Source organism: Schistocerca serialis, chromosome 7 (assembly GCF_023864345.2).
Source record: "Schistocerca serialis cubense isolate TAMUIC-IGC-003099 chromosome 7, iqSchSeri2.2, whole genome shotgun sequence".
NCBI classification, from domain to species: Eukaryota; Metazoa; Arthropoda; class Insecta; order Orthoptera; family Acrididae; genus Schistocerca; species Schistocerca serialis.
The window spans coordinates 41,014,296-41,029,624 of record NC_064644.1 but is presented as its reverse complement, the minus strand read 5'-3'; the positions used below and the strand labels follow the sequence as shown (position 1 = coordinate 41,029,624).

At 44.3% G+C, this 15,329-nt stretch overlaps 1 pseudogene; it reads left to right on the top strand.

The window, feature by feature from the left end:
- Nucleotides 1-8,412: 8,412 nt before the first annotated feature.
- Nucleotides 8,413-8,530, top strand: LOC126413545 (5S ribosomal RNA; annotated as a pseudogene).
- The last annotated feature ends 6,799 nt before the right edge of the window (nt 8,531-15,329 follow it).

Below are 15,329 nucleotides of genomic sequence, written 5' to 3'. Positions count from 1 at the left end.
GCCGGGTGCAAGTCTTTCGATTTGACGCCACGTTGGCAACTTGCGCGTCGATCGGGATGAAATGATGATGATTAGGACAACACAACACCCAGTTCTGAGCGGAGAAAATGTCCAACCCAGCCGGGAATCGAACCCGCGCCCTTAGGATTGGCATTCAGTCGCGCTGACCACTCAGCTACCGGGGGCGGACATTGAAACAATAAGTCTTGAGTGGATTGGAAACCTCTGAATAGTGTACTTCATTTTTTTTCTGACAGTGCAATTGTGATTAGCGAAAAGGAATGACACAGAAAGAAAGAACGATGAAAATTGTATCAACCAATGTAAACAGCAGTAAGAAACCTTTCAATGTCACAACCCTGTGGTAATTAATAAATCTTGATACCAACATTCACAAAAGGCTAAATACCGTAACTAGTGTGCAAAAGAAAACATGTACAATCGACCAAGAAAAAAATGAGAAGATACTATGCATGACTGAGAAGATTTTCTACCAGCTTTAAATAGGTACGTGACTGCTAGATAGCGAAAAGCTGTGCATTAGGGCAACAATACCACAGTCAGACTTCGACGACAGTTCTGAGAAAATCAGTAATATTTTCTGTACACCACATGAATGTGTACCTACAAGTACGGTATCGTCCTGAAAGGATGACTGCATCTAAAGATATTGGGCAGCTATCTACACGCGTGGTTTTAAAACTAGCCCAGAAGTCGCAGTTCTCCGAAAAATTACACACTGCAGGCTCAGAGCAGTTTGTAGAATGTATGGCGTTGTGAGTGGCGTTTACGAGAGTGCTAGCTCCACCGGAACCTCCATCTGCCTCTAGGATCGATAGTCATAAACTTTCATTCCTCTCCACCCCATCAATTAGATGCGCCATCTTGTTCCGGCTGCCCTAGCGGCGTGCTGCGTTGCTATGGCGCGGGTGTTACAGTGTGTACCATAGCTGCAGATACACCCCTGCAAATGAACAACCGCTAGCATGTGTGTTTGAATGTCTGTGTGGCTGTGTGCGTGAATGTCTGTATTCCCACCAGAGAAAGAGCGAAAGCTCGAAAGCAAGTGTAATTTGTTCCATAAAATTTCGGGAATGCAGCAGCATAAATTCGGCTTCTTCTTCTGTGAGAAGAAGCTGAATTTATGCGACTACACGCCCGAAATATTATGGAACAGTCTTTAAGCCGCGAAAACATGAAGATGCACATCAAGTGTAATATGTTTTCCGTTAAGTGTTTCTGTGTGCCATTCACCAACCCTACACAAGTAAGTGGTTTCCTCATTTTACATAAAGCCTTATTTACATAACTTTACATTTTCGAAATGATGGTTGGAGCTCGTCAAACCACCCTGAAGTGCATATCAGAGGGTTGTACCATGTATTACGCTTTCTGATCATTCCAGCCATGTGTGGAGTGTTGTATGAATGCCTGCTTTAAACATCTCTGGGCATTCTGCAATTAGTCTCATTTTGTCTCTGCGGCCCTTACAGGGGCAATACTTAGATGGTCACAGTATATTCCTAGATTCCTCACTTAGTACTGGTTCTTGAAACTTTGTATGTAGATGTATGCTTCATACTTCGTATATACACTACTGGCCATTAAAATTGCTACACCAAGAAGAAATGCAGATGATAAACGGGTCTTCAATGGACAAATATATTGTACTAGAACTGACGTGTGATTACATTTTCACTCAATTTGGGTGCATAGATCCTGAGAAATCAGTTCCCAGAACAACCACCTCTGGCCGTAATAACCGCCTTGATAAGCCTGGGCATTGAGTCAGATAAAGCTTGGATGGCTTGTACAGGTACAGGTTGCCCATGCAGATTGAACACGATACCACAGTTCATGAACAATAGTGACTGGCGTATTGTGACAAGCCAGTTGCTCGGCCACCATTGACCAGACGTTTTCAATTGATGAGGGATCTGGAGAATGTGCTGGCCAGGGCAACAGTCGAACATTTTCTGCATTCAGAAATGCCCGTACGGGACTTGCAACATGCGGTCGAGCATTATCCTGCTAAAATGTAGGATTTCGCAGAGATCGAATGAAGGGTAGAGCCACTGGTCGTAACACATCTGAAATGTAACGTTCACTGTTCAAAGTGCCGTCTATGCGAACAAGAGGTGACCGAGACGTGTAACCAATGACACGCCATACCATCATCCGGGTGATGACAAATACACGCTTCCAATGTGCGTTCACCGCGATGTCGCCAAACACGGATGCGACCATCACGATGCTGTAAACAGAACCTGGATTCAACCGAAAAAATAACGTTTTGGCATTCGTGCACCCAGATTCGTCGTTGAGCACACCATCGCAGGCGCTCCTGTCTGTGATGCAGCGTCAAGGGTAACCGCAGCCATGTTCTCCGAGCTGATAGTCCATGCTGTTGCAAACGTCGTCGAACTGTTCGTGCAGATGGTTGTTGTCTTTCAAACGTCCCCATCTGTCGACACAGGGATCGAGACGTGGCTGCACGATCCGTTACAGCCATGCGGATAAGATGCCAGTCATCTCGACTACTAGTGATACGAGGCCGTTGGGATCCAGCACGGCGTTCCGTATTACCCTCCTGAACCCACCGATTCCATATTCTGCTAACAGTAATTGGATCTCGACCAAGGCGAGGAGCAATGTCGCGATACGATAAACCGCAATCGGGATACGCTACAATCCGACCTTTATCAAAGTCGGAAACGTGATGGTACGCATTTCTCCTTCTTACTCGAGGCATCACAACAACGTTTCACCAGGCAACGCCGGTCAACTGCTGTTTGTGTATGAGAAATCGGTTGGGAACTTTCGTCATGTCAGCATGTTGTAGGTGTCGCCACCGGCGCCAACCTTGTGTGAATGCTCTGAAAAGCTAATCATTTGCATATCACAGCATCTTCTTCCTGTCGGTTAAATTTCGCCTCTGTAGCACGTCATCTTCGTGGTGTAGCAATTTTAATCGCCAGTAGTGTATTTTAAAGGCATCTGTTAGTTAGGCTCGTCAGCATCTGTGTGACGTTCTCCAAGAGATCAAACAAACCTGTAAATACTCATGCTGTGCAATTTGTATACGTTGAACACCGGTTGTAAGTGGCATTTGGTAAGGATTGCATTATTCTAGGATGGAGCACACAAGTGTTTTGAAAGCAATGCCCTGTATAGACTGACTGTATTTTCCCAGTACTCTACAGATGATCCAGTCTGCCACCTGTTTTACCTACGAAAGTGGTAGGGCACAGCGTTATTTTGTTTTCTTTAACGCACGATTTTACATTTCTGAACATTTGAAGCAAGTTGACAATTGAATTCTTTTCCAGATCTGCCTCATATCTGTGTGCCTATTTGCAGACAGTACTTGATTATGATCACACGCCCCATTAAGACCGGGTGTGATGTAGTGCAGTAGTTACCACAGTGGATTCCCATTCTGGAGGACGACAGTTCAAACCCGCGTCCCTCCATCCTGATTTAGATTTTCCATGCTTCCCTAAATTGCTTCAGGCTGTAACCTCCCCCTTTCTAATCAGCCTACTGGATTGCGACATAACTGACCGTGATCGAATATACCTAATGAAATTTTACAGTGGATAAGGCTATTGTTACCGAAGGGTAGTAACACCGGTTAGTTGGAGGAAAGTCTGTAACAGACTCTTCTGAAGGAAGAAACTGTTCTAAATCTAAGCTAAATTTAGATCATAATTTTGAAATGGGTGGAATATAGCGCCATCGCTCACGAACCGAAAAGGGGAAAAAAGGGTATCAAGTAATATTTCCTACAAAAATCAGTGATAACACAAGGAAAACACTGATTACCTAAAAAAGGGACAATTAAACGGTCGCCAGCCTGATAGGGCAATGAATCTCCAGAATCTTAAGAAAGGTAACGGCAAGGAATTTAGGCAAATAATCACTGGCGTGGCACCAGGACGTTTTCACGCCTTTCCACAGCACAACAGTTCACGAGAAAACAAATGAATCAGAAAGCACTGAGCTTGCAGTTACTTATTCTGCAACACTAAATTTTGAAAGTAACGTTAAATGAAATTACTGGTTAAATAAATGACCGGTTTAACTGTGAACTATATTATGTAAAAAAAAAAAATAACTTTCAGTAACCTCAGTGTAATGTACTGCAAAATTTAGAAAAAGGCAAGCAGTTTACTTTTGATTACTGAAAAACTGAACTGAATTCGCTTAAGCAAATGAGCAATTGGTTTTACTTTTAAAATAACAGCACTATAATACATACCAAGCCAGCAGAAGCCACTCGCTGAGCTAAATACAGAATAAATGAAGCTGCGGACTCTTAATCTGTGATCTTTAGTTATTAGTCTTGCCAGTGAAGTTCTACTTTACTTTAAGTAGCTTTTGTTATGCAATACAAGAATGAACAGTTGCTGTGGCAGGAAATTTAAACTGAAAATGGCAGTAAATAGTTCATTTTTATATTCTTACGACACTCAGTGATTGCATGTAAAGAAAGGAGACCCTGCTTGGTAATAATATCTGAGGACAATGACAACACAGGTAGCCTACAAGTTATACGTATTGCAAGTTATTATTCAAGTTATTCATAGTTTATGAAATGAATATTGCTGGCCAAAGCCTCTACATTACTATGTTTGTCAGTTAGACGGTCTTACGAAGTTGCAGCTGTGTGGACAACGAAGAATGTAGACGCCGACAATGGCGAGCTGCCGTTGTTGCTGCTGCTCGGTGAGAAGAACCCCGAGTCGTCTCCAGAGCCACGGATAGTTATGGGACAGGGCAGCAGCTGGAACTGCAGCTTCCTCCGCCCGTCCACCCCCACAGTGCTCACAATACTCGGGGGTTAACAAATCAGGCGCGTCTGCACTGGCGCCAGCATAGCTGCACACCGCGTCGGCGGGAGCGCTCAACAAACACTTCCGCACTCTTTCATGACTCAAGCTGCTCTGCTTCATCTCTGCTCGCGACGCTACACAGACTCACCACACCCAAAGATAACCAACGACACAGCTACTACCATTTTGTCATTGCTATCGATACATTTCATTAAAGTTCCCTTGGCTACTACACTATTGGCCATTAGAATTGCTACACCACGAAGATGACGTGCTACTGACGCGAAATTTAACCGACAGGAAGAAGATGCTGTGATGTGCAATTGATTAGCTTTTCAGAGCATTCACACAAGGTTGGCGCCGGTGGCGACAGCTACAACGTGCTGACATGAGGAAAGTTTCCAACCGATTTACACAAACAGCAGTTGACCAGCGTTGCCTGGTGAAACGTTGTTGTGATGCCTCGTATAAGGAGGAGAAATGCGTACCATCACGTTTCCGACTTTGATAAAGATCGGATTGTAGCCTATCGCGATTGCGGTTTATCGTATCGCGACATTGCTCCTTGCGTTGGTCGAGATCCAATGAGAGCAGAATATGGAATCAGTGGGTTCAGGAGCGTAATACGGAACGCCGTGCTGGATCCCAACGGCCTCGTAATACTAGCAGTCGAGATGACAGGCATCTTATCCGCATGGCTGTAACGGATCGTGCAGCCACGTCACGATCCCTGAGTCAACAGATGAGGACGTTTGCAAGACAACAACCATCTGCACCAAGAATTCGACGACGTTTCGCAGCAGCATGGATTATCAACTCGGAGACCGTGGCTGCGGTTCTACTTGACGCTGCATCATAGACAGGAGCGGCTGCAATGGTGTACTCAACGACGTACCTTGGTGCACGAATGACAAAACGTCATTTTTTCGGATGAATGCAGGTTCTGTTTACAGCATCATGATGATCGCAACCCTGTTTGGCGACGCGGTGAACGCACATTCGAAGCGTGTGTTCGTCATCGCCATACTGGCGTATCACCCGGCGTGATGGTATGGGGTGCCACTGGTTACACGTCTCGGTCACCTCTTGTTCGCATTGACGCCACTTTGAAGAGTGGACGTTACATTTCGGATGTTTAACGACCCGTGGCTCTACCTTTCATTCGATCCATGCGAAACCGTACATTTCAGCAAGATAATGCACGACCGCATGTTGCAGGTCGTGTACGGTGCTTTCTGGATACAGAATATGTTCGACTGCTGCCCTGGCCAGCACATTCTCCAGATCTCTCACCAATTGAAAACGTGTGGTCAATGGTGGCCGAGCAACTGACTCGTCACAATACGCCAGTCACTACTCTTGATGAACTGTGGTTTCGTGTTGAAGCTGTATGGGCAGCTGTACCTCTACATAGCTCTGTTTGACTCAATGGCCAGGCGTATCAAGGCCGTTATTACGGCCAGAGGTGGTTGTTCTGGGTACTGATTTCTCAGGATCTATGCACCCAAATTGCGTGAAAATGTAATCACATGTCAATTCTAGTATAATATATTTGTCCAATGAATCCCCGTTTATCATCTGCATTTCTTCTTGGCGTAGCAATTTTAATGGCCAGTAGTGTAGTTCCTGAACGGCAAAAAAATAAAATTTTGAGACGGCGAGCTTGGGAAGAATTGGTTTTGATCTTGTGTGAGGGGAATCATTCTCAATAAAAATGATATGGGCAACAAAAACCATAGTGTTAGCGAGTACACTTTCGTTCATATTATACGATCTGCACGCTCAAATCTGCCGTCATTAATAAAATCATTGGTAAATTTAGCTTGAATGTTATCCACTGATGAAGGGAGTCGTTGTAACATATCTGGTTTTTGGAGGCAGTGGTATTCACCCCAAAAACGTCACTTCGTAATTGAAAATGTAAATCTTAGCTGATGTGGAATGACGTACAGACATATTTTCAGTTATTAACATTTTTAATGTATAATTAAGGTTTTATTGCAGTCATACTAGCAATTCTGTCAGTAGCAATCTGTCGCACACTATTTTCCGGTTCATCTATGGACAGTCTGAGAATCTCTCTGTTGTGACGTGATGCGGAAGTGTACAGCTAGCTCCGTCACACAATCTGTACGCACAGTACAAATACGGACACGCAAGTGTAGTTTGCAGTGACACAGAGCAGGGAATACGCAGAGCCGGCCGCTGTGGCCGTGCGGTTCAAGGCGCTTCAGTCCGGAGCCGCGCTGCTGCTACGGTGGCAGGTTCGAATCCTGCCTCGGGCATGGATGTGAGTGGTGTCCTTAGTTTAGTTAGGTTTAAGTAGTTCAAAGTCTAGGGGACTGATGCCCTCAGATGTTAAGTCCCATAGTGCTTAGAGCCATTTGAACCATTTTGAATACGCAGAACGCAATTTGCACTGGGTAGAGACTGACGTCACATTCAGTTACGAAAGTTTTTTTCCCAACCGCTTTCCTGTCGTATTGTATGGCCACATCGTCCATTATGGATGTTGAGGCAGGGAGAAGTAGTAGTGCGAAAGCTAATAACGAACCACCGGTACCATTTGTGACGTTACACGAATGTAAGCGAGCGTTTCGGCCGCCTGAAAATGGTCTGATGTGAGACGAAAACGCTAGCTGGCCCAGGGCTGGGGGCGCATTGCAGGCTGAAGGTCCGGCTACCTAGGCGTCCGGTAAGGGCAGAAGAGGAGAGCAGTGTCGCCGGAAGTGGCGAAAATACCAGAAAGATGGGAATCCGGATGGCTGTCGCTTGCATGGCCTTTGTGCAGGAGGCAATGTTCCAAAAATGGCGGTGTGTCAGACAAGTTGAAAGATCCAGAATGAGATTCTAATTCTGCAGCGGAGTGTGCGCTGATATGAAACTTCCTGGCAGCTTAAAACTGTGTGCGGGACCGAGACTCGAAGTCGGGAACTTTGCAAGTGTTCGCAGGAGAGCTTCTGTGAAGTTGAACGTAGGAGACGAGCTACTGGCAGAAGTAAAGCTGTGAGGACGGGGCGTGAGTGGTGCTTGGGTAGCTCAGTTGGCAGAGCACTTGCCCGCGAAAGGCGAAGGTCCCGAGTTCGAGTCTAGCTCCAGCACACCGTTTTAATCTGCCAGGAAGTTTCAAGTTGAAAAATGGCTAAGTTACAGCTCTTAGAGAATCTGTAATGATTTACAATCAAGTATTGAAGCAAATCTAAATGTATCTGCTATCTCAGAAAAATGGGGTGTGCGCAATGACACAACAATATCTCAATATCTTTAAAACTGCAGAAGTTAATATTTCACAGCGAATAAACATTTTCACAAAGAACCTCTGAAGTTACAACTTTCAAACGTTTCATGCGATTTTAACTTGTGATATCTTAGATGAGAGCATTGCACCTCAGCTATTATTCCTGAAAGCCACTCATTTGTGTCTATTTTATTTATTGCCTTATGACGTCTTGTATATCTCTTTACTATCCACATGTCTGTCAAAACATTGTCTTCTCTACAATAACAAAATGCAAATGAATACAGCATGAATATCTCACATTTCGTCATTTTTGTGTATTTATCTAATGAACAGTTAGGCAATGGGCTTGCCGCAGTGGATACACCGGTTCCCGTGAGATCACCGAAGTTAAGCGCTGTCGGGCGTGGTCGGCACTTGGATGGGTGACCATCCAGGTCGCCATGCGCTGTTGCCATTTTTCGGGGTGCACTCAGCCTCGTGATGCCAATTTAGGAGCTACTCGACCGAATAGTACCGATTTCGGTCAAGAATACCATCATAACGACTCAGAGAGCGGTGTGACCCCACGCCCCTCCTATCTGCATCCTCCTCTCAGGATGACATGGCGGTCGGATGGTCCCGGTAGGCCACTCGTGGCCTGAAGACGAAGTGCTTATTATTATCTAATGAACAGTTTACTATTTTGCCAGTACCTTTATTTAAATGTTGATTGCTAGTGGTACTAAGAAACAGCGATAATTTAAAAGTAGTCAATAGGATGTGTTAGCGGACACCACACTTAAAAAGAGAACCAAAAGATGCTTCTGTCAAGAAGACGTTATTAACTATTTACAAAATATTTAATGAAAATGTGTTGTCATTCACATGAGCACACTTGCACAAGAATGCTGGCTCATTCTTTTATGAACCAACTACTACTTATATTTACATTATCCCATGTACCTGAAGTACGAGGAACCGCAGGTAAAGACGCATCTGGTTGGCTCGTGCGGGATGCCGTTTGGAAGAGCAGCTACACCAGTAGAAACCGTTACGTACCTTAGCGCGATCCCTCCGCAGCTGACAAGGAAATTCAAACCCAGTTAACAGTGACGACAAACTCGTTAAAGTTTTAGAGAGCAGTCAGAGGCAACTTGATTGGCTTTACCGAATCAACAAAGAACGAAGATGATTCGAAAGACAAAGACAAATTATTTTGCTTATCTTTGGTGAAGAAATAAAGAAAATCCCACAATGTAATTGCCTCAGAGCTAAGGTAGACATATGGACAGCACCAAAACGGTGATTCATTACTTCAATTATTTGCTGATTGCTAAACTGTTAAAGTATGAAATGTGGCGTTGATAAGACTAAATAGATACTTACCATCTAGTAATTTCGAGTTTTTCTTTTGGTGAAACGTAATATCTGATGGAATTCTGCACTGCTTTAACATCATGTTGGTTGAGGAGGTGCAAGTGATCAAATGATAGTACTGACATTTTGAAACAATTCAAGAATTTAGGTTAGTTGTCCTTCAGTTGTGGGTACAATGTAATAGATAAACCTCTTGAGAATCTTTACTTTAAAATTAAATGAACCCAATGTGTGGTCCTCGCCTGTTCTCACAGTGCAATCAAAAAAACAGCAGGTTCTTCAGCGTCCGTTACAGCCCAAATAGGCTGCGAGAGATGACTGCAGCGACAAACGCGCTCTGCCGGTCGTCATCTGGACACTTTCTGAAATTCGACAGCCGGTTAGCGAGCGCCAGCGTGCGTTAGGCTGAACTTCTACCGTTTTAGCCTCGCTCAGGTGGTGTCAGGTTGCCGCTAAGTGAGTCATCGCGCGCCGCATGTGACTCACCGTCAGCACGCAGCCGGCTAATGACTCACTCCCCTCGCAACAATGTGACGGCATTCACTTCGCACGAAATCCTCACCCACTCCCTCACCCTGTCTCAGGTCTGCAACGTAATAAAATGCTTAAACGTCGCCCTCTCTTAAATGGAACAATGGGCAGAGGGTATGTACAGTCACTCACATCTACAGACGACGAGCGGAGAACGTAAACAGATAATTAGGTTAATGAATTGTGGGTGTCAGTTATGACCAAAAACTGACTCTTCTAGAACCTAGACTCTGGGGAAAAAATGAAATAAGAAAGGTCAATGCGTGATTAAAACTCGAGGAAGAGTTATGCAATTCGCGCCATTAAAATTGCCACACCAACAAGAAATGCAGATGATAAACGGGTATTCGTTGGACAAATATATTATACTAGAAGTGACATGTGATTACATTTTCACGCAATTTGGATGCATAGATCCTGAGAAATCACTACCCAGAATAACCACCTTTGGACATAATAACGGCCTTGATATGCCTGGGCATTGAGTCAAACAGAGCTTGGATGGCGTGTACAGGTACAGCTGCCCATGCAGCTTCAACACGCTACCACAGTTCATCAAGAGTAGTGACAGGCGTATTGTGACGAGCCAGTTGGTCGGCCACCATTGACCAGACATTTCCAATTAGTGAGAGATCTGGAGAATGTGCTGGCTAGAGCAGCAGTCGAACATAATCTGTATCCAGAAAGGCCCGTACAGGACCTGCAACATGCGGTCGTGCATTATCCTGCTGAAATGTACGGTTTTGCAGGGATCGAATGAAGGGTAGAGCCACGGGTCGTAACACATCTGAAATGTAACGTCCACTGTTCAAAGTGCCGTCAACGCGAACAAGAGGTGACCGAGACGTGTAACAAATGGCACCCCGTACCATCACGCCGGTGATACGCCAGTATGGCGATGACGAATACACGCTTCGAATGTGCGTTCACCGCGATGTCGCCAAACACGGATGCGACCATCATGATGCTGTAAACAGAACCTGGATTCATCTGAAAACATGACGTTTTGCCTTTCGTGCACCCAGGTTCGTCGTTGAGTACACCATCGAAGGCGCTACTGTCTGTGATGCAGCGTCAAGGGTAACCTCAGCCATGGTCTCTGAGCTGACAGTCCATGCTGCTGCAAACATCGTCGAACTGTTCGTGCAGATGATTGTTGCCTTGTAAACGTCCCCATCTGTTGACTCACGGATCGAGACGTGACTGCACGATCCGTTACAGCCATGCGTTTAAGATGCCTGTCATCTCGACTGCTAGTGATACGAGGCCGTTGGGATCCACCACGGCGTTCCTTATTACCCTCCTGAACTCACCGATTCCATATTCTGCTAACAGTCATTGGATCTCGACCAACGCGAGCAGGAATGCTGCGATACAATAAACCGCAATCGCGACAGGCTATAATCCGACCTTTATCAAAGTCGGAAACGTGATGGCACGCATTTCTCCTCCTTACACGAGGCATCACAATAACGTTTCACCAGGAAACGCCGGTCAACTGCTGTTTGTGTATGAGAAATCGGTTGGAAACTTTCCTAATGTCAGGACGTTGTAGGTGTCACCACCGGCGCCGACTTGTGTGAATGCTCTGAAAAGCTAATCATTTGCATATCACAGCAACTTCTTCCTGTTGGTTAAATTTCGCGTCTATAGCACGTCATCTTCGTGGTGTAGCAATTGTAATGGCTAGTAGTGTATTTAGTATACTCCCGAGCGTTACTATAACACTTTCACCCAATTAAGCGTACTAGTGCTGCTCTTCTTTGCTTGTGGAATGTACCTTTCGCCAGGCAACTTGGTAAGACGGAAGTCCAACAAAAATATTTAACAAGTAGTTGTAATAAAATTTACTCTGCGACAATTTACTTGCAGGAGTTACCTTGCCTTAGGATTATTCCAATAAGTCTTGAGTTCAGCATCTAACATCCCGAAGCAATGACGCTAATGGTCATTCACCTTAAATTATATCGGAAACATAGTGCCGTGTAGGTGAAGTCGTCTAGTTATGAGTGTTACATTAAGTTCATTATCGTTCGTGTTCAGCTGCCTATGTTGGCACCATTGTCTAATACATTTACGTGGCAAAAGTCATTGGATAGTGTTATGCACTTATACAGACGGTGATAGTATGGCGTACACAAGCTATAAAAGGGCAATGTTTTGGCGGAGCTGTCGATTCACGTGAGAAGGTTTCCTACCAGATTACCAGATTATGTCCGAGCGACGTGAATTAACACACTTTGAACGCGTAATGGTAATTAGAGCTAGACACATGGGACATTTCATTTCAGAAATGTAAGGAAATTCAATATTCTAAGATGAACAGTGTCAAGAGTGTGTGGAGAATAGCAAATTTCAGGCCTTACCTCTCACCAAAGACAATTCAGTGGCCCACTGCCTTCACGTAACGACCGAGAGCAGCGGTGTTTGCATAGCGTTGTCAGTGCTAACAGACAAGCAACACTGCGTGAAATAACCGCATAAATCAGTGCGGGGCGTACGACGAACGTATACGTTAGGACAGTGCAGAGAAATTTGGCGTTATTGGGTTATGACAGGAAACGAACGACGCGAGTGCATTTGCTAACAGTACGACGTGACCATATCGGTTGGACCCCAGATGACCAGAATCGTGGCCTGGTCAGATTTCAGTTATTAAGAGCACTTGGTAGGGTTCGAGAGTGGCGCAGTGGATCAAAGATGTCAACAAAGTGCTGTGCAAGCTGGTGGTGGCTCTATACGGCTGTGGGCTGTGTTCACATTGAGTGTACTGGGTCCTCAGGTCCTAGTGAACCAATCACTGGCTGGGAACGGTTACGTTTGGCTACTTGGAGACAATTCGCTGCTATTCATAGACTGTATATTCCCAAACAACGACGGAATTTTTATGGCTGCTACTGCCCCACAACTGTTCGCGATTAGTTTGAAGAACATTTTGGAGAATTAGAGCGAAATCGCCTGATGTACTCTACCAAACATTTAAGGGGCATAATCGACAGGTTAGTTTGTGCTCAAAATCCTGCACCAGCAGCACTTTCGCAATTATGGACAGCTGTAGATGCAGTATGGCTCAATATTTCTGCAGCGGACTTGCAACGACTTGTTGAATCCATGCCACGTCAGGCAAAAGGAGGTCTGGCATGATATTAGGATGTATTACATGACTTGTCACCTCACTGTAGTCCCCCGTCATCTACTAAAAATTTCCTAGCTATGTCATACTCAAATACAAAACTACTGCAGTGCTTTGAGAACAGCCTCTTATGTCTTTGGAGTACGTCTACTGGGTCCTTTATATACACTGATGAACCAAAACGTTATGTCCATCTGTTTAGTAGCGTGTGTTTTGGAATGCAAAACAGGTGCGATTTCTTTCTTTCGCTACCGCCTTTATCCCGCATTGCGCGCAGATTCGGCAGGGTTAAGTACGGATTTGGCATAGTTAATTATAAGCGGTGACTGGATGCCCTTCCTGCCGCCCCCCCATACCCCCCGCGATTGAATTAGTGTACCCCAGCTGTCTGCAGCAAGAGTAAATGTGTTTCAAATGTCTGCGAGTCGTGTAACTGAAGCGGGGCGTGGGGACCAGCCCGGTATTCACCTAGTAGGATGTGGAAAACCGCCTAAAAACCATATCCAGGCTTTCCGGCACACCGGCCGTCGTCGTTAATCCGCCAGGCGGATTCGATCCGGGGCCGGCGCGCCTACCTGAGTCCAGGAAGCAGCGCGTTAGCACTCTCGGGTAGCCTGGCGGATGCAAAACAGCTGCCATTTTGCGTGGTTAAGTCTTCTGTAGGTTTCCGGAGCCATGTTGCAGGAGAGACCTGTTCATAGGTCGCACAGTTTCCTTAATTAGGGGATAAAGTATTGTGGGCTCGGATCTGGTACACTACACATCCCAGACGTGTTCCACCAGTTTCAGATCAGCCGAATTTGCTTGCCATGACATCAACAAGAGTTCATAATCATGCTCCTCGAATCACTGTTACCACGTTTCTTGCCTTGTTTCACAGACAGTTAATCTGCTGGAAGATGCCATCGCTGTTGGAGAAGACGTCAACTGTCAGTAATGTTCAAGTAGTCTACAGCTGTCACGTGCTTTTCAATTACTTGCTACATAGCATAGTACTCCTCCTGCCTGACTGTGCGTTAAGAGCAGCTGTTTGTCTGGATGATAGTGTATCTGGAAGCGAGCATGGACCTGGTGTACCAAGAAATGTGTTTCAGCGGGTCATTAGACATGCATCCATTGACCCGCGGTTCTATCTCGATTATCTTGTGGTCACTGAAACAGTTAACTGGCGATGCCGTGGGCTCAACATGTTAGTTATTTAGTTAGCTGCGTGTTCCATTGATCAATCGCACGGTATGGTAGCCATTATGATGTGGAGCGTGTCAAGAAATGCACAAATGAAACAAGATTTTTATATATATATATATATATATATATATATATATATATATATATATATATATTACAATACATAATTAAGGATTAATATTTCTATTATTTCCTGCAATCCCTTAAATGGCACAAAATGCATATGCTATATTTATAGATTTATGTATTCCTTTTCAAGAATTCATCTATGGTATAGAAGGAGTTGTCAAGGAGATATGATTTCAATGTATTATTGAAGCTATTACTGCTGTCAGACATTTTATTTCATCTGGTAATATGTCGAAAATTTTTATAGCAGCATATTTTACCCCTTTCTGTGCTAAAGATAGGTTGAGTAAAGGATAGTGTAAGTCTTTCTTTTTTCTGGTATTATAATCATGAATGTCACTGTTGTTTTTAAACTGGTCTGGTATTATAATCATGAATGTCACTGTTGTTTTTAAACTGGTCCATATTGTTGAGAACAAATTTCATTAGTGAGTAAATGTACTGTGAGGCTGTTGTAAGAATTCCCAATCTTTTAAAAAGATGCCTACTAGATGTGCGACTATGAACCCCACACATTATTCTAACCACTTTCTTTTGCACAGTGAATATTTTTTGCCTAAATGTTGAGTTACCCCAAAATATTATTCCGTATGACGTCAGAGAGTGGAAGTATGCAAACTGTGTTAGCTTACTAATTTCTATATCCTCAAAATTGTGCAATTATTCTGATTGCAAAAGTTGCTGAACCTAGTCGCTTTACAAGATCCAAAATATGAATTTTCCAATTAAGATTCTCATCTATGTGTACACCCAAAAACTTAGTATGCTCTACCCTGTCTACTGACTTCTGTTGATGTGTTATATTTATTGAAGGGACTGTACTTTTTGCAGCAGAAAATTGAATGTACTGTGTTTTTTCAAAGTTTAGGGCAAGCCCATTTGCAGAAAACCAATTAATGACTTTTCCAAAGACCTT